Below are 21,944 nucleotides of genomic sequence, written 5' to 3'. Positions count from 1 at the left end.
AGCCAATTTTTAGGGCTTCAGGATTTTAGACTTAGCCAAATTTTAGGATTCTGCATTTTATCTAGCTTGGTGTTTTGTTGATGAGTGGTCGTTTCTTGAGCCCTCATCATGTGTGTTTGTCATTGTTGGCTTTGTTTGTGTGTTTCAGTTTGGTAGTGGCATTTGGAGATTCGTTGGTTGTTGGGATTGTGGTGAAGTCTTCTATTGCGATCATTGTGATCCCTGTATGATGTTTTCATGTGCATTCATACTTCTAAAAAAAAAATTCTTGGCTTGTATTTCATCCCTGTTTCCAAGGATCTCTAGGTGGGGCATTACAGCATGTTTCTTTTTCTAAATTCTCATAGAAGCTAAAACCCTCCAAATTGAATTAGAAGACAACTAAAACCAAAGAGAAATCATGCATGCAGGTTTGTAATTCGTGAAGGGTTTTAGCCATAAAATCTACATGAAAAAAAAATGGAAGATACTAAAGAAGAGGACATGGATAAGACTATTAGGAATTGATCTGAGAACTATAGAGAAGCCAAACACCACTATTTATGCATGGTTGTGGGGGAAAAGTCACATTTATTGAGGGATAAGGTTTTCCTCCCCTCCCCACTGCATACTTTGCAGCCACTATGAATTCAATCAATAAAAGTCTTTGTTGAAATGAAGAGGATTGTCATGTCACTACTACACTCTATACATTCTTATCACTACTCATTGCTAAATAATCCTCTTCATTCATTTACTCCATGCTCAACAAGATGATTCTCTTCCCCACATGGCTGTTAAATTTACTAAAAAATGTATCACTTCTTTTCTTATTGTTGCTACACAAGATGACAATTATAGTGGCCTATCATGGCTCATTCATTTAATATTGTACTCAATTATTCACTTAATAAACATCCTAAGGTAAGGAAATGTGTGCAAGAATGTCTTAAGCATGTCTTAAAACCATTCCAAGGTTCATTAATTCTTGGAAAGGCTAGTAAGTTTGTCTATTTATTGTTCAAGAAATGGTTTCCTTCAAGAAATAAAGTAAGAACTCAAGTAGATACCAAAATTTCTAGTGAACTATTGAGTGTCCTCCACATTCTAAATACTTTGAAGCTTATATTACCACTTTTGTCTACAAAATTTATTACCAAAATGTTAAGACATTTGAAGGCTCATGTAGATATTCAACACCATTTCTTTATGGGGCATATCATTAAATTCTATAAATACTTTGTAGTTGTGGTACTACAGAAATACCAATTATGCAAAAATTTCATATGTTGGATTAGAAATTTTTTGGAGCTAAGCTTCCTATCATGTTTCTTTCGATTGCAGGGATTTTAGAAACCAAGAATGAAGATTTTGTAGCTTGTGTTGTAGATTCCTTAAAGGAGTTAATTCAGAACTGTATAGATGAAATCATGGTTTTGGATGGGGTAAACCACATTAATGCAAAAGGAAACTTTTTTGTGAAGATCAAAACTCCAATCAATTCCATTTGCAGCTTAGTTGAAACTATTTTTGATAATTATTGTGGATTCATTTCAAAAAAACATTCAAAGTCATTTCATCTTTTTTCACTAAGTTGGAAAATCATTCTCCTTTTTAATGGAAGGTTCTCTTAAGAGGATTTTTAATTTTGTAAAAGCTTTCATCCATATCAGGTGAACCCCATGAGAAGTTAGACAAATGTATTGGTTCAATTGTTTTCACTATGGGTCTAGATAAATTTCTTCTTATTTTACCTTTGAATTTTAAAGATGAAGATTTGATGGAACCCAATGAGTGTCTTTAACCTATTTTGAAGCAACACAAATTTTGAGCTAATTTACAATTTTTTATGTTTCATATTTTCCCCTTGGTGAAATTTTTTTTGAATTATCTAGGAAGCTCTTTGCAGGTGGTAACTTAGTTGTTTCACAAAGTGCAAAGGCTTATATACATTATATTTGGGATCTTTTGTGATCTTTTTGTAACTATCCCATGGATATAGCTAAAAAAATTGGACCTCTTGCACATGTCATGATTAACACGTTAATGAAGGAGCCAAAAATACATTATTTCATAACTTCAAGCTTATGGATACTCATCAAGAAAAATGAACAAATTTTGATGCATGGTACTAATGCAAAGGATTCCCTTCTAAAGTTATTTTGGCATAAGAAAGGGAAAAGACTCATTACTAAAAAAAAATGGTGCCTCCAAAAACATAAAACCATATCCTCTTTTGTAAGTAAATTCCTCTTAGTTCTCTATAAAATATTCTTATTATCTTTTCAAGATAAGCATAAAGAATTATAGGCTATCATTGAGAAATATTCAAGAAGTCAGTAGTAAAAGATGTTTTTTTCCATAATTTAGATAAAGATCTTTCTAATAAAGATGATGGAATGCACAATGAAGATGTGAAAAAAGCATATAGGTGTACAATACTATATTTAGGGTTGTCCCTTATTTAGACCTTTGGTGAAGATGAATTTATAACACCATTTACTCTTTCTAAGTTACAATTACAGGATCCTCATGGTATAGTTAAGGATAAATACTACATGGTTTTAAACAATACTTTTTAGAAGCATATGCAGTTCCTTCCTAAGAAATTTCCTAAAGCAGTCAATCTTATACTTTGTGTAAAGGAATTGCATGATGTTTCCATCAGCAAGCTCAACCACAATGTTAGAATGAAAAACATCTTCACCCATTAGTGGTAAAACATGGATTGATAGGTCATGACACTCAATATCCTGAACAACTTCAGAGAACAAAGGGAATTGATGGGAAGGGATTAGTGATCCCTATGTTTCTCAAATGTGACAAGAGTTACAATGTTCTTAAGGCATAATTGATAGTGTTTTTGCATAGATATGTAGGGATTTCTAGTAGGGAATTGATGAGAAGGGATAAGTGATCCCTAATAATTTATTGCAAAATCCCTTGAAGTTTTATGTAAATAATCCTAACTTCAAAGCCTCCATTAGCAATTGGTGAATAGCATACCGACTTCTCATTGGTATGTATAACATCTAGCTTGCTTTCTTCCTAGGGTACCTCATGTATAATTTCCTTGGTTAATCTTCATCCTATAGAAAACATATGCTCCTCAGCAATATTTTGAATGATATACATTAAAAAAAATACCATTTGGATGAGTAAGTTGTAGATTGTTATTAGTTCCCAAATTCCAAATTTTTTTTAGAACTAACAATAGAGAAATGGAGAATAAAAGCTAAAATTCTTGTAAGATCCCTTTGGTGAATGCTCATTAAGAGTTGATTTATCCAATTAAACTACCACTAAATAATCAACTTAAAAGATATAATAAAATCCTTCAAATTCCCAGTCTTTGTAGGAATGCGAGACAATAATAATGATTGGCAATCCACATGTTAGGAGATCATGGTTACTAGTGAATCCATATTGCAGCCATTTTCTTCTAATTCAAAAAATTCCAAGGATTTTGATACTATTTTAGCGGTATGGGAGGAAGCATTTTCATGTTCTAAAGTGGAATTCTAAATTATGACAATTGGAGCAAGTGCTCCTAGAAATATCAATAAAAATACTTTGCCTTTAATGTCCAAAATGAGATTTAAGTAATTTTTTTTGGGAATATTTGGAAGAAATGTGAATAAAGAGCATCACCCTACAAAGAAATGAGGGTTGTGAAATGTCGTTTGATTATGTTGAAGAAAATGACCAAATCTATTTGCTAGAATCTCTACAAAATGTTAGACACTATGTTCTAGTTGTGAGTTCTGGAATAAAATTTAGAGGTAGAAACCTTCGGAGACTATGCATTCATATAGAGACTTGTACCATTAAAAGACCAAGATTTGGTATGAAAAACATCATCCATAAGAAAATGAGAAGTAAAATAGACAAGAAAAATACCTTCTCCCTTGTCAATTAAATATTTGATCAACTCTAATCCATTTTTTCTTTAGATAAAAGAGTTTATAAACTTCAAAGACACATTAGTTTGCTAATTCTTACAAATTATAGACTTCTTTCTATAGTGAGAGCAGTAGAAGATCAAATATCAATTTCATTAAATTAACTTATTGTAAAGATGTAATTCATAACAAATGTTACTATGCAATAATTGAAAAAACTATGGCTAGGTTTCCAAGTTCTCCTTATTACATATTTAGAAATATTAACTATTTGCAAGTTTTCCTTGTTACATATTTAGAATTATTAATTATTAAAAATTTTATTTTTAATGTAAAATATAAAAATAATAATAAGTACATTCTTTAAATTTGATTATCTATTATGTTAAAAATTATTAATATTTTTAAATTATGTTTAGAATTATATTTACTTTTTAACTATGACTATTAGAAACATGTATAAGTGAACTTTTATTGATAATATATTTAATTAACAATAAATAATTTTTTCAAATAAAATAAAAAATAAAAATAGAATAATAACTCTTAAGTTGGTAAATTTAATTCTAATGAAAACTTTATTCTTAAAATAATGTATTTAAATAAAATTACAAACTTTGTTATAGAATAGTATAGCTATATATTAAAAGTGGATTGTATTTTATTTTATGAAAAATAAAAGGAGGTCATTTTGTAAGAAGTCAATTTTTACACATGTAACCTCTATTAATAACCATAACCTATAGGAGTTTGATGTAGATAAAACACAAGAAAATGTAGGTCTTTGTTGGCCACTCTTATTGGTAGATACAAATACCCACATAATTATTATAACATAGTATAGGGAAACATTTAAGCTTTCTTTTCAAATGGAAGGGGAGAATGCACTAATTATTAGTGACTAATAGTTTATTCATTTGTTTGATAATGTATTTAGTCACTTATCTTTGTCTAACCTTAGGATTTTACATGATGACCAAATCAGTCATCTATTTAGTCACTTATATTTATAGATTGTAAAAAATTACTAGAATTTGATCACTTTTAGTCACGTGACTAAAAGTTTTAGACTTTTTTTAGTCACGTGGTCATTTATTTGCCAAAATTCTACTAGTGGCTTACAACAAATTATATTTTTTATAAATATTATATATTATATAATATATTTATTTTTATACACACACATATGAGCGCGCGCGCGCGCACACACACACACACACACACACATATATATATAAGAATGTAATTATATATAATACACCATCTCTGGATTTCCTTTTATTTTGAATCTAAAATGAACTACTATGTGTATTACTCTTTTGAAATGAGCTTAGTCTATATTTCAATATTACAAGTACATATTTTAAGATTACAACACAAGTCTTAACATATGATTAATTCCATTTGATTTCATATGCATGCTTAAATCTACAAATTCAATGTACTAAAGCATTTAGTTTTCTTATAATGGTAAATACTAAACAACAAGCTTAGGAATACACTCAACACACACATTGTTTTATAATCTAAATCTCTCATCTCAACAAGGCATTTTTTTCATTTGAAAAATGTATTTTAACATATATGTAAAATCTAAAACAAGACATATAGCTTATTTTTCCAACCTTTAAATAACAATGCACAATATTGAATACAATATTTTACAATGGATATCTTCACTTTAGTGACTTAGAAATCAGAAAATTCTACACCTTCTTTCCATCAACATGGGATTCGCATTAGTTCATTTTCTTTCTTGATTCAAGGAGCTCCCCTTAATACCATAACTCATAACAAGAACATAGAAACAACAAAAAATGTGAGAAAAAAATGTGGACTTCTTATTTGCACCACAAATGCAGAATTATAGAATTCATAAGTACAATATGCTAACCCACATGGGTGTCTTCGATACATTAATTTGCAAAACAAGCTGTGAACTATCACCTAGAGCTATCCTAGACAATGTTTGGGCCTTTCTTAAATAGGTAGTTTTATGTTGCTCAGGAAGGTTCTAGATGCTCAAACTTAATACCTAGGGCCAACAGACCCTAACAAGATACATAGAATCATCCAAATACATCTTTGAAAACTTATTTTAGAAATTTTGGTAGCCCAACTTCCAAAGGCCATAACTCACGAACCGTTGCTCTGATTAGCTATTATAACCACTTTTTAGAAATGCCAGCTCCTGATCTACAGGCTCAAAACTATGCTAGCACCCTCCTATCAAGTTTTCAAATCTCATCTAGGCAATCTAAGGCCTCCAACGGTGAGCCTAAAGATTTTTATGCAAATTTTTTCACTAAAAATCTGTAATAACTTCTCTAATACTAATGCTTGAGCAATGAGATTTTTATGGTAGGCTTACAACTCTAAAATGAACCTTCCTATAGAAAATGAGAACATTCTGAGATCATATGAAAAACTTACTAAAAATAGTAATTTTCCATAAATAGTAGCCACCCTATCTACTAGTTCTTATTAAAATAGGAAAGGCTGAAGATAAAATATTTTTGGTGATGCAAGATTTCCCTTGCACCCAGGATGCTCCTACATTAGACACCCAAGGTAATTGGAGAAGTGACCCTGTCACATCTCAGGTGTTTAGAGGAAAATCAAGATGGTTAACCTCCTCCTTTGCTAGCCATGATGAATCCTCAATTGGTCTCCCTTTCCATTTGACCAAATATTCCTCATAAGTTCTAATTCTGGTGTTTTTTCCAACACGATTGTCTAGTATCTCCTCAATCCCCTTTGTAGTCAAACTAGCTACTAGAATGCTCCACTATGCTTCTACAACTTCATCTACATCACCTCCTTCATAATACTCTATCAAATTGGAAATATTAAATACTGGTGAAATATTCAATTCAATAGGTAACTTTACTTCATAAGAATTTCCATAATCATGCCTCTTCACTATCTTGCACGGTCCAAACTTCTTCATCTTCAACTTATTATATGTACCTACTGGAAAATACTCTTTTCTCAAATGAACCATGACTTCATCTCCAATCTAAAATTCTTTATATCTCCTTTTCACACCTACCTTGGCCTTATACTGTATATTCATCTTTATGATGTGCTTCCTCACCTCCTCATGGATGTTCTTCAAATGTTTAGCAAAATATTCTACTTCAGCACTACTTATCTCTCCTTTATCCAACTACCTCAGTTCAGAAGCATTTCTAGGACTACTCCCATATACAATCTAGAATGGTGATTCACCAGTACTCCTATTGATAGAATTATTGTATGAAAATTCCACCTATGGTAAAATCATATCCCATCCTTTTGGTTTATCTCCAACCAAGCATCTTAGTAAATTTCCCAAACTATGATTCACAAACTCTGTCTATCCATCAATCTCTAGATGATGTGATGAACTAAACTTCAAATTTTTCTTCAACTTTTTCCATAATGTATCCTAGAAATACCCAACAAATTAGGTATCTCGATCTGAAACTATACTCTTTGGCAGACCATGTAATCTCACCACTCCTCTTAAAACCAACTCTGCTACATGAACAACATCACTAGTCTTCTTGCAAGGAATGAATTTTCCATCTTTGAAAACTTGTCAACCACCACAAAAATAGAATTATTCCCATGTTGTGTCCTTGGTAATCCAAGAACAAAATCCATGTGGATATCCTCCCACAGCTTCTCTAGTATAGGTAATGGTTGATACAACCATGTATTCTACTTCAATCCTTTCACCATCTGACATACTCTACAACTTTTTATGAATTTCATCACATCTTGGTACAACTGTGACTAGTAGTAATTTTCAGCAACCAAAGCTATGGTTTTATCTCTATCAAAATATCCAACCAATCCTCCACTATGCTTCTCCTTGATGAGATTCTCTCTCATTGAACTTCTAGGAATGCACAACTGGCTTCCCTTGAACAACATATTATCCTAGATCATAAAATCCAACCACTTTGTCCTATCAAGTGTAACAAGTTCTATACAAGCCTTCCATGCTTCACCAAAATCAGGATCATCTTGATGCAATGTATTGAGTTCCTTGAACACAACCACCTCTATCTGCATTTTTGTTGGAAAAATTTGTCTTCTACTAAGATCATCTATCACTTTGTTAGACTTCCCAGTCCTGTGTTCTAAAACAAATCTATAACTCTACAAAAACTCAACCCACTTTAAATGCCTTTGGATCAATTTTCCTTGACTATTCAAATATTGCAAAGCTTGATGATTAGTATACAAAAAAAACTCCTTAGGAAGAAGATAGTGTCTCCAATTCTTCAATGCTTGAACTATAGCATAAAATTTTTGATCATAAATAGAATATTTTCTTTTTGCATCATTGAACTTCTCATTGAAATAAGTAACATGTCTACCTTCTTGGCTCAAAATAGCCCCTATTGCAGTACCACTAACATCACAATCTACTTGAAACACCTTGTTAAAATTAGGAAATGCTAAAGTAGGTTGCTCAACAACTTTTTGTTTCAACAAATTAAAACTCTTATCTACTCCTACAATCCACTTAATCTCTTTCCTATCCCCTCTCATTGTTTCAATCAAAGGTCCACAAATACTGCTAAAACTTCTTATGAACTTTTTGTAAAATATAGCTAGTTCATGAAAAGATCTTACCTCTATCACACTCCTTGGAGTATGCCATTCAAGGATAGCCTTCACTTTCTCTGGGCCCATTTCTAGACCTTCTTCTAAGACTACAAATCCCAGGCACACCAACTCTTTCTTTATGAAGCTGCACTTCTTCAAGTTTATCAGCAACTTTTCTTCCCTCAACTTGTCAAACACCTTGTGAATATGAATCAAATGGTCCTCTAATGTCTTACTAAAAATCAATATATCATCTAGGTAAACAATGACAAACTTACCCAAAAACTCCTTCAACACCTCATTCATGAGCCTCAAGAAAGTGCTTGGTGCATTGGTTAGCCCAAAAGGCATGACTAACAACTCATATACTCCTTCCCTTGTCTTGAAAGCAATCTTCCACTCATCACCTTCTTTGATACGAAACTGATGGTACCCACTTTTCAGATCTATCTTTGTGAAATAATTAGCTCCACTCAAATAGTCCATAATATCATCCATCCTTGGAAATGGAAATCTATACTTTATTATGATCTTGTTGATAGCATGTGAATCTGTGCAGATCTTCCATTCTCCATTCTTCTTTGGTGCTAATACTACTAGTACAACACATGGACTCAGACTCTCTCGAATCAACCCATTCTGCAACAACTCATGAACTTACATGTTCAAATCTTCACTTTCTGTTGGTGTCATTCTATGCACTACCTTGTTTGGAAAATTGGCTCCTGGAATCAAATCCATCTGGTGACTAATCTTCGTCACTAGGGGCAATCCATCAGGTACATTATCTAATACAATATCATATTGCTCTTCCAACATATCTACAACTTCTACAGGTACCTCCTCTAGTTCTTCTTTACTATCTTTAGGAATTATAGAAAAACACATATGCTCATTCTTCATACCTTTAAGAAACTCTTTCCCATCAACAAAACATATTCTAGCAAGACTACATAGCTTTTCTTCTTTATCCTTTAATTACTTCAGCTTATGTTTCACTCCATCCTTAGTTAGAGTGTAGGTATTTGCTCACCCATCATGTACAGCATGCCTGTCAAACTACCATGGCCTATCCAACAAAATATGACATATGTCTATAGGTATGACCTCACATAGTACCTCATCCTAGTAGCTTCCAATCTTGAACTTCACTGAGCACTACTCATTGACCATGACCTTCTGATCATCTTGCACCCAAGCAATATGGTATAGATGCGAGTGTTTCTGCCTTTTTAGCTTCAACTTGGTGACCATCATTTTTGACACCAGATTGCCAATACTTCCACCATCAATGATCACATCACAACACTTATCTTCACATCTACACCTTGTGTGAAACAAGCTCCTTCTTTGTTTAGGTTCATTCTCACCACTCAACAAGACTCTTCAGTTAACAAGGACTGCTCCTCTTTTAGCATCTTCATAATGTGAGGATCTGGCATCTTCAACATGTTCAACTCTTGCCTGACCTTTTATTCTTTGATCTATCCTTCTTTGGCATTGGATACATTCAAATGCTTTGTGCTCATCTTCTCCATAGTGAAAACATTTTCCACGGAAGCATCCTCTTCCAAATCCTTGTCCTTTACCTCTTCCTCTCTAATCTCTATTGTTCTAATCATGGAAATGATTGAAATTATTTCCCCTCTAGTTTTGACTGCTGCTTCTAGCCCCATCCTTTTTCTTTTGATCATCATTATGACCACCATAAGATTGTCCAATAGATCTTCTACCATGACCTCTTCCATTATTCTTATTTTCAAACTTCTTGCTCAGTTTCTCCTTAACTCTTAACAAAAACTAGTATGCCTCCTTAATACTGCTCATTCGAACTAGACTCAGCTCATCCCAAATGCTAGGTCCTAACCCATTAAGATACCGGATGACTTTCTCCTTATCATCTTTTGCATGGCCAGTTCTAATGAGAACTTGGTAGAACTCTTCAGTATACTCTTGAATAAGTTTTCCCACTTGCTTCAACCCTTGCATTTTCTTCAATAGATCAAGCTCATAACCCATAGGAATGAATTCTCACTTCATTTTATCTTTCATCTAATCCCATCTAGTATTTTTTCCCTTTCCCTTTCTATTTCACTCCAACTAAACCTCCTGCCACTAGATCTTCGCATGTCTCTTCAATTTTGCCTTCGCAAACTTGACCCTATTAGGATCATTAATATCTTCATACTCAAAGAACTCCTCTAGTTCATTGATCCAATCAATCAGCTCCTTTGGGTTAAGATTTCCTAAAAATGTGGGAACTTCAAACTTAGGGCTTTTGCCAATCTTGGAGATGGCCGTAAAAAGCCTCTCTTCTTCTGGGTTAAGAACTACCTCTTCTCTGGCATTTTCTTCTACTTTGTCCTCATCCTTGCTTTCATCTCTTACAAGAAGATTTATTCCTCTTCAAATTTGTTCTTCCAATGCTTGCATTTTCCTTTCGAGGGCTCAAAATCCCTCAAGTGTAGCACCTCCAGCTCTTCCACCATGCTCTCTTCATGGAGGCATTTTCGCACTTCTGCTGAAACCCTAGTGTAAACTACCTCACAATCAGCAATTTGTCTACACACTCAGCCCAAACCATAGTCTTGGTGTGAACTACCTCATAGTTAGCGATCTATACACACACTCAAGAACTCTAGCTCTGATACCACTTGATGCATTGATTTGATCCCCTTAATACCATAACTCATAACAAGAACATAGAAACAATAGAAAATGTGAGATAAAAATATGGAATTCTTATTTGCACTGTAAATGCAAAATTTCAAAATACATAAGTACAATATGCTAACCCACATGGGTGCCTTTAGTACAATAACTTGCAAGATAGGCTACGAACTATCACCTAGAGCTATCCTAGACAATGTTTGGGCCTTTCTTAAATAGGTAGTTTTATGCCACCTAGGAAGGTTTGAGATGCTCAAACTTAATACCTAGGGCTAACAGACCCTAACAACACGCATAGATTTGGCCAAATACATCTTTGACAAATTATTTTAGAAATTTTGGTAGGCCAACTTCCAAAGGCGATAACTCACAAACCATTGCTTTGATTGGCTATTATAACCACTTTTTAGAAATGCCAGCTCTTGTTTTACAGGCATGGAACTATGCTAGCTCCCTCCCATCGATTTTTCAAACCTCATTTGGGCACTCTAAGTCCTCCAATAGTGAGCTTGAAGATTTTTCTACAAATTTTTCCACCAAAAATCTGCAATAACTTCTCTAATACTAATGCTTGAGCAATGAGATTTTTATGGTAGTCTTACAACTCTAAAATGAACCTTCCTATAGAAAATGAGAACATTCCAAATTTATATGAAAAACTTACTAAAAATAGTAAGTTCCCATAAATAGTAACCACCCTGTCTACTAGTCCTTATTAAAATAGAAAAGACTAAAAATAAAATATTTTTGGTGATGCAAGATTGCCCTTGCACCCAAGATGCTCTTGCATCATTTCTTTGCACCAAAAACACAATCAAATATAATACATAATACAAGTTCCTCTTTTGACATGACAAGAACTAATTTACAATTACTTTTTTTTTGTATATAAGAAGTTCACTATTCTCTTGTTGAGCCAATCCAACATGAAAATATGTAGTAAAACTATCTTTCTTCTCATAATAGCTTCATTCCACAAATATGCAATTAACTACAAGCTAGCTATGGGAAGCTCACCTCTCAACCTAGGTCTCTATGAGAATACCCCCAAGCTTGGATAATGTTGGATAAATGGGTTACAACCATATAAAAGGTTCACAAAATATAACAATGGAAAGCAACACAAAAATTAACACCCTTTTCCAAAGCTTGCACAAATAGGTCACCCAAGGATCCATTAATGGGGTGAAGGTGGATCTGTATCATCATAAATTGGAAGTACCACAATTTAATGAGGGTTTAGCTCCCATTTAATTCAACTCTATCATTGATTTACATTTATCTTCCATTTCTCCTCCATTTAAATAATTTATTTCATCACATTGGACCTTTTATTAATTTAGAATTAATATAAATGTGTTAGACCTTTATTTTTCTTAAATATTGTGTCTTGATTTATTAATTAATTTAAATTAATATTTAAAATTGGTTCTTTCTTATAAATATTTAATCTCTCCTATAAATTAATATTATGTTTCTCCTCTTATTTCATAATTTTGGGTAGACCTTGTTAGCATGAATGCTTATGATATTCCTTTGGGGGAGTATTCTAAGAATTAGAGAGTATGAACATGATTGACATGTTGCATTCATGACTTTGTTTTTCATTGATGTTAATATAGTATTATTTTTGTAAAGATTGCTAGAGTAATAGATAGAGAATGAGGTCATAGATATTGTGTACTAATGATTAGGTCAAGCGCAATCAAGGATGTATTCTACATTGTATCATGATGATGTGGATAAGTATGCATACAGAAAGTCAAAGACATGCTGAAGATGTTCTTGATTTACAAAAGACAATAAGAACACATAGTACATGATAAGTGGTTTATGATGATTGATTTGTATCTCTTAATTGGGATAGAATTGCGATGAGCATAGTTAGACTATAATAGAAGATAATGTCATTATGATATCAATGACTGCACAAGGTCAGAGGTTACACATGTAATAAGTTGTAAACCTCGATGGGAATGATGCCCACAAGATGATGTACTAATATCAATAGTCCTTGTTAGAGGATGGACCCTATTAGGAGTCTATTAAAATATTTGGTACATAAGAATCTCTATTAGGAGATTTTGAATCCCTATTATGAGATTCAGACCTTGTTAGAAGTTGTGCCAACTCTAATAGAAGTTGTAGAAGACAAAAGGAGCCACTATCCAAAAAGCTTTTGAGACAAGACCATTAAACTCACTGTCCAACTAATCTCTCAACTATTCCTTGTAGAATAATTATGTGTACTACACTTCAACTTCTTTCCTTTGTCCTATCAATTGAACCAATCACTGTCAAAACTTGTAGACCAGGTCACAAACTTTAGATCCAAGTATCCAACTTTGGATCACATAATAAAACCTCAGCAATAAAGTTTCCTTCACTTTCACTCTACTCTTCTCATCTTTGCATTCATCCATACAATCTACTTCCATGATAAAGGAAAATATCCTTCCTTTATACTGAATCCATAAAAAAATTCCCTAAGTCAATTGTTACACCTTCTCAATTAATTATTATAGGACCACATTAAGAACATGTTACACTTAGAGATAACATAATCTTTCACCTTGCAACTTGAATAAATTTCCATACACATAACATTATGACAAGAAATCTTAGCATGTCATCACCAACATGTCTTCTTCACATCTATAACTTTTTCTTCTCAAAATAATAAATCTGCTAAGAGATACAAGAAGTTTACCAAAACATGCCTCTATAAACTCTATCTCATAATAGTCTTCACCAAAACTTGTATAACCTCTTCCAGACTTAATATATTATGCTTCTAAGGTTACTTCCATATACTAGACACATATTATAATCTCCTTTTAACCTCACTACTAAGAGTACTCAATGATCTTTCCATACCAACTTGATCTTTATGTTGTTCTTCTATCAAATACCACAAAAAATTGCTATGTTGACATCAATGACAAACATAGTCATGAATGTAACATATCATCATGATAATGATCTAATCATGTTTCTATAATACTCCTCCATAGGAATAACATTAGTATTCATGTTTCCAAAAATCTCCCCCTTTGGCATTGATGGCAACATAGATGAAAAACATCTAGTTCTAAGAATACCAACTGCAAAAGACTATTAACCATTCTTTTCAAATCCTCTTCATCAATCATTCTCCTACACTATTTTCTTCTCCCTTCAATGTACTCAATTTTTTTTCACGCTAAACTTCTTCCCCATTGACATCAATGTCAAAGGTTTCAGAAACCATCAAAACTCTACTACAATTGACTCTTACTTAGCTCAAGTGTCCAAAGACACTGTTCAAAAAAAATCCAACAAGAGTCCTAGATGACTTTGTCAATCATAGATACTTCCCCATATAGGAAGCATCAGCATTTAGTCCAGAAAAACAATAGTGCTTTGTTACACTAGATTGATGAATTCTTACATCTTCTACTCTAATGTAGGAAGGGGCATAACCCCTAGCATATCTCACAAATACTCAAAAGTCTCTTTGGGAAAAAGCTTATTGAAAATATCTACAATCTAATCTATAGTGTTCACATACTCTAATCTAATTTCCTTTTCTACAACTTTCTCTCTTAACATGTGATACTTGATAGAAATGTTCTTGGTCTTAGAATGTAACAGTGGATTCTTACACAAATTTACTATGCTTGTATTATTAAATGTATGAATATAGGTTCACTAAATTCTATCGTTATATCCTTCAACATCTACTTCATCCAAATAACTTGATTACAATTGTTTCTTGCTATAATGTATTTTTCTTCTATTTTACTTTGTGAGGTACAATCCTACTTCTTGCTTAGCTAAGAAACTAATCTTCCTCCAAGAAAGAAGGGTTCACCACTAGTTCTCTTTCTATCATCCATACTACCTACCCAATCAGCATCAATATAAGAACATAGAGTGAAATCATTAGACTTATCATACAAAATATCAAGCTCAAGTGTTCTTTTTGGCTATCTAAATATCCTTTTTACTACTGCATAATGTGCTTCTATGGGATCAGCTTAGAATCTTACAACAATTCCAACTGCATTTTCTATATTTGGCCTTGTGTGAGTGAGATATTGAAAACCTTTGATCATAGATTTTTAGTTCTTTTTCTCAATAGTAGGTCTCTCATCCTTTGTAGATAACTTGTCTCCAATAACCATAGGTGTTCCAATAGGTTTACATGTTTCCAAACCAAACCTTGTTATTAAATCCTCCAAATACTTAGTCTAAGAAATAAAGATTCCTTCTTTATCTTATACAATCTGTAATCCTAGAAAATATTTCATTTCTCTTATCATACTCATTTCAAATTCCTTCTTCATTTCTTCTGCGAACTTGTCACTTTCATCATCATTTCCTCCAAATATGATATCATCAACAAATATTACCAAAATCATTAATCCATCATCAATTTCTTTTCAATAGAGATTGCTATCTACTAAACCTTTGTTATATCCAAGCTTTGTCAAATGATTCTCTAACCTTGCATACCAAGTTTTGGGTGCTTGCTTCAAACCATACAATGATTTCTTCAATCTAAATATTATGTCCTTTTTATTTGTCAAAGTACAACCTTTAGGTTGTTTAATGTATACCTCTCCTTCAAGTTCTCCATTCAAGAAATCTTGGTTTGACATCAATTTGATATACTCTAAATTTTGTATATGCTGCATATGCTAAGAATAACCTTGTTGCTTCTATTCTTTCCATAGGAGCATAGGTGTCATCATAGTCTATTCATTCTTGCTATGAGTAACCTTTACATACCAATCTTGCCTTGTTCCTTACAAATTTTCCTTGTTCATTCATCTTGTTCCTGAATACCCATTTAGTTCCTATCACATTCTTTTATGTTGGTCTAGAGACCAATTCCCATGTCTCATTACCAATTCCCATGTCTCATTCTTTACTATTTAATCCAATTCCTCTTTCATATCTTGCTTCCAATAGTCATATTTACATGCTTCATTTGCATTCTTAGGTTCAACTTGAGATGTCAAACATAATTCTTCGTTGACTCTTCTTCTTGTCATCACACCTTTATCTCTACTTCCAATGATCTTCTTGGGTAGATGATTTTTTGTCATATTCTTACCTAAAGTAGGAGTTGTTATCTCAACTCTTGGCTCCACTAGAGGTTCTAAACTTTGTTCCTACCTTAGCTCTCCTTCATTCTACAAATCATTATTAGTCTCAAGGAATACTTCATCATTCCTTGGTCTAGTAGCAACATCATCATCTAAATTGTAATCAACTATTCTTTCTTGTATCCTAAATTTCTCATCAACTCTCACATTTTCACTTTCCATAATAGTCTTAGTTCTTAGATTATAACATCTATAAGCCTTTCTTTTCGATGAATAACCAAAAAAAATACCTTCATCACTTCTAGCATCAAACTTACCATTATCATCATCTCTTTTGATATAACACTTACTACCAAAAATTCTAAAATACTTAATTGTAGGTGAGTGACCAAACCACAGTTCATAAGGAGTCTTATTTGTGTCTTTCTTGACCTATACTTTTTTCATAGTTTAGACTATTATATTCATATCTTCTCTCCAAAACATCTTGGATACATCATTCTCAACTAACATAGCTCTTGTTGCTTCTATTACTAACTTGTTTCTTCTTTCTATTATACCATTTTTTTTAGGGGTTCTCAAAGCTAATAATTGTCTTTAATTCCATTAGCTTCATAAAAGATGTTGAACTCATTTGAATTAAACTCTCCTCCTCTATCTAATCTTAAACATTTAATCTTCATGCCTGATTCATTCTCAACTCTATTCTTGAATGTCTTGAACTTATCAGATGCCTCAAATTTTTCTTTCAGAAATAAAACCCACATCATTCTAGAAAATTCATCAACCAAAATCATGAAATACCTTTTTCCATAGCCTTTAGTATTTATAGGACTATTGAGATCTGTGTGTACAATCTCTAATTTGCTATAGTAGTAAACTTCTTGTAGGGAAAAAATTTCTATTATACTTTGCCAAAACACACTCCTTGTAAATTGTGTTAGTAGGTTTTATAATCTTAGGAAAATCTCTAACTACAAACATACTAAAGTACTGAGTTTTGTGGATTCAATTGTGTGTGTTTTTTTATCATCAACATTTTGGATCACACTACATGATCCATCATCAGGATGAGAAAGTGTAGGATAGTTGTCAAAGTTTATATTAAAAAATCTCTTATGCTATAACCAACCATCATCTACCTTTGCAACCAAACATGTCATTTTAGTAGGATTCAACTAAAATACATTATCTCTAGATCTGGTTCCTATTTCAATTATCTTTACATCTTTGTCTTTGATCATCCATGTATATTCTATGAATTGCAACTAATAACTTGTATCCACTAGTTTTTTGACACTCAAAAGATTATGCTTCAAACCATCAACAAAATATACATCCTCAATGTTAGTTCTACCATCAAGAGTTATAGATCCAATACCTTTAACATGGCATTTTGCATTGTTTCCAACTCTAAAAATGCCTCCATCCAAACTTTTGAAGTAAAAAAACTTGTTCATGTCACTAGTCATATCATGTGAACAACCACTATTAATTATCCAATCAAATTTATTTTCAACATGTGATACCAAAGCTACTTTCTTTGGACTTTCTTCTTTAATTGCTACAAATCATATTTCATCATCACTAGCACTTACTACTTGTTTATCATATTCATCTTCTTCATTAGCATATAGACACTCTCTATCTCTTCTAGGTTTAAAATTTCCTTTATACTTTTTCTCTCATTTAGGAAACTTAGATGCATAATGACCAAATTCATTGCAAGTCCAACATTTAAAGATTTTCTTACCATCTCTTTCTCTTCTTACCAGAAGGGCTATTCCATTTTCAATCTTTTTGTCCTCATCAAATCTACTACTACTAGCAAAGTCTCCTCTAGCACTTGTGCTCTTTTATAAACTAGGTCGAATATTCAAGGAAGTGAAAGTTGTTTCTGTTCTGATCAATTCTTTGAACTATCTAAGATCATTCTCAACTACTTCAAGTCTTCCAAGCAATGTCTTCTTTATGAAATCTTTGGTACAAGATATCAATGATTGTATCATTTGAACTACTGACTTAAATGGTAGTGTTAAGGTCTTCAATATCTTCCATATAACCTCATCATCTTCTTTGGTTCCTCCTTGAGATTTAATACCTACAGTAATTTTTGATATTCTTCCTACATATGTTCTTATAGATTCATCTTCCATCATTTTAGCATCTTAAAATGTACAAATCCAATTTTGTAGCCTCAATTTCTTAGAATGTTCATCACCTTCAAAAATAATTTCCAAAGCTTTCCAAATTAAATGTGAAATAATAAATGATTTTACCTAATTGTATTCAACTTTAGGAAGTGTAATCAATAGGGCTTCTCTAGCTCTCATGTCGCACATAAAAAGATCTCTTTCTTCCTCTGTACAAGTTTCCAAATCTTTTTTAGAAATGATTGTCTTTGATGTTTTTCTCAAGATCCAATATCCTATACCCATACACACCAAATGTGTCTTCATCTTTTCCTTCCAACTGTCAGAATGTGTTCCATTGAACTTCAAACTATCTTTCTTGAACATGCTTGCAATAGATCTCCCAATGTTAGTAAACTTTATCTTCAAGGACCTAATGCTCTGATACCAATTGTTCAAAATAATAGTCCACCAAGATAACTAATAAGGGGTTGTGTGGGGGGGGATGAACCAGTTATCCAATAATTAAAACATTTATCAACCTTAAGCAATCTTATCCATTCAGCCAAAGTAAACAACAACTATAACAAGATGCACATAGACAATTATACTAGATATGTTAACTACAAAAACCCTTGATCAAAGTGAAAACCCTGATGGGAATGTTTCCCACAAGATGATTTTCTAATATAAATATTCCTTGTTATAGGATGGATCTTGTTATGAGTCCATTACAAAATTTAGTACATAAGAGCCCCTGTTAGGAGACTTTGAATCCATGTTAGGATATTCCAACCCTATTGTCCAAATAGCTTCTAGGGCAAGACCATTAAACTCACTATCCAACTAATCTCTCAACTATTCCTTACATAATAATTGTGTGTATTGTACTTCAACTTCTTTCCCCTATCTTATCAACTAGACCAATCACTATCATACCTTGTAGACTAGGTCATGAACCTCAAATCCAAGTACCCAACTTCATATCACACAATAAAAACTTAACAATGAAATTTCCTTCTCTTTCGCTCTGCTCTTCAACCATTCACATTCATCCATACATCCTACTTCCATGATAAAGAAAAATGTCCTTCGTTGATATCAAATCCATAAAATAATTCCCTGAGTTGATTGTTACACTATAAGGCCCCTTCCTTAGTACCTTATTACAAACCATAAATTTTATGGATATGATTAGGATTTAGAAAGAGAAAGGCCATTAGATGATATGTTTTAGTTTCTTGTGAAGTGGACGTGCACTATATATGTATAGTTATCCTTACATCTTATGATAAAATGAGGGTAAGAAGGTTTTAGAATTTATGTATGTCATGAGCGATAAATACTTATCAATAATGAACTACAAGATGTTGCTTGAGATGGATATAGATTTTAGTTATTTCTTGTTTAAATAATCTATTTAGTTGCACTAGGTTGATGAGTTAAGATCATAAGGAATAAAGGTTTGAAATGTCATTACCTAGAAACTAGGTCAATGGATTCATGGTATTTTATGATCTATTAGGATAATGAATTATTTAAGAAAGATGAATCAACACCACCCTTGTAAGAATTACTAGTAGTGTAGATGGAAATAATTATCAGAATTGGATAAGGGTCTACATGGTAGAACTCAGTATGATGTAAACATAATAAGCCAATTATTGTGAAAGTAGTATTAGGTGGATATGTTGATATTCATGAGGACAGATTTATGGCCCAATAAAATGCACTAGATTTATTCTATGATTGATTTTGAAAACCATATGAATATGTGCACATCTTGATTACATGACATTATTGATACATCTTATAATGTATTATCTCATAATGATAACGAGATAATATTAGTAACCAGACTATATTTAATTAAATCAAAGGGTGCTAGTTTTGATGTTTACATTTAGGAGATTTTGATCTAAGATGTGTGTATTCAGAACTAATTTTCATGTTGGTTGATTTAACATTGTAGATTCAACATTCATCAATATGATCGAAAATGGATTATGATGTGGTTCAGAATGTTAGTTGGATCATTTGATTAGATAGCAATATTGATATGCAGATTTTTAAATTTTAATGTTTTAGATGCTTTATATTAAAATGATTAGAAAATAAAGTTGGTTAGGACAATTGAGTACATCAATGTGAATTATTCAAATATGAAATTTTTCATGCACCTATGTACATGCCTTTTATATGTTTTTTCATTGGGCTACTGACATTTGAGTTTAGTGTGTAGGCAATTGAACCATGGAATTTTATTGAGGAAACAAGGTCCAAACCCATGTATACATGGTTTAGCAAAGGAAATTCTTTAGGAGATTCAAAAGCCTTGTTGTGATGCATTTTATTTTGTAAATGTAAGCTTGCTTGTGTGTGAAAATTTTTAACTCAAAGGTGCATTAGGGACATGTCATTGTGATGTGTAATGTGCTTTAATGTGTCACTCGACACTTGTATATTATTTTGTGTTAATGACATGTCACCTAGGGTTTTGGTAATGGTAGCATTTAAATCTTAAACTAAAATTATCTTTTTAATGATTAAGCAAACCCACTTAACAAGGGATAGGATGAGTCAATATCAAAGGGAATTTCGAATTAAAACTTGACAAGGACTTTAGAGGGTCAATAGGTGGTCCCAAAGTGGTTTTTTTGTGAAAATAAGCTGCCCATATGTTAGCATAACATGTTAGGGGACTAAATTTGACCATTTTAGTGCTTAGCTAGCCTAGGGGGTCCCTTGACCAATGCATTCTACGACCAATTCGAAATTGGAGTTGTCAAATGACTATAACCTTTCTTCATACTTGGTCAAGGTCCTATATTTAGAAGGGACAATAGTGTAAGAGAAAGTGGGCTTCATGTTTTGCCAAAAAATGGAGATAGTGGGAAGGTTGGAAGTCTTTTTAAGGGAGTTTGGACAAACTAGTGGGTGTTCACCCACTCTCTAAATTTACAGACACTTAGGGTTTGGAAGTTTGGAGGGATATCTTCTACAACCTTTCATTTCCATTTTGCAAAGTAATTCAAGGTTGGTGTTTCTTGACATGTAGTTAATTTCTTCCATTTTGAAGTTGAATCTTGGTATTGCATTCATGTGCATATAGTTTAGTGAGAATGCCATTGTAAGGAAAATGTGTGGTATCATCTTGTATCATGTTGTGTTGTGATGAACATGAAGTTTGGATTTTCATTATTCTCTTGTTTTTGGAGTTTTGATGATTTTGTGCATGAGTGTTGTTATGGGTGTGAGGGCTTCACTCCCCCTTTGGGAAGGGAAGAGAAGTCCATGGTGAAGGGGTTAGTTGGGCTTGAAAATGTATTTGAGAACCTTGGAGAATGGGCTCCATTGTATGCCATAATCATTCATATCTTGTTGGGGGTGATAAGGGAAGACTGGTGTGGAAAGGAAGTTTATGGAGTATGGGCTCCAAGGAAGCTACAACTGATGGTAGTGTGTTTGGAGGATGATTTTGAAAGTCTCAAAAGGGCATGCAATTTTCTAATTTTTGAAAGCCCTGAAAGGGCATGAAATAGGTTTATTGTAGATATTGTTTGATA

The 21,944-nt window shown here is 32.7% G+C and overlaps 1 pseudogene; it reads left to right on the top strand.

The window, feature by feature from the left end:
• Positions 1-456: 456 nt before the first annotated feature.
• LOC149542396 (uncharacterized) lies at positions 457-2,693 on the top strand (annotated as a pseudogene).
• Positions 2,694-21,944: the final 19,251 nt, after the last annotated feature.

Source organism: Cupressus sempervirens, chromosome 8 (genome assembly GCF_028749045.1).
Source record: "Cupressus sempervirens isolate cs-2001-9-10 chromosome 8, ASM2874904v1, whole genome shotgun sequence".
In the NCBI taxonomy this organism is placed as follows: Eukaryota; Viridiplantae; Streptophyta; class Pinopsida; order Cupressales; family Cupressaceae; genus Cupressus; species Cupressus sempervirens.
This window is presented reverse-complemented; position numbering and strand designations above follow the sequence as displayed.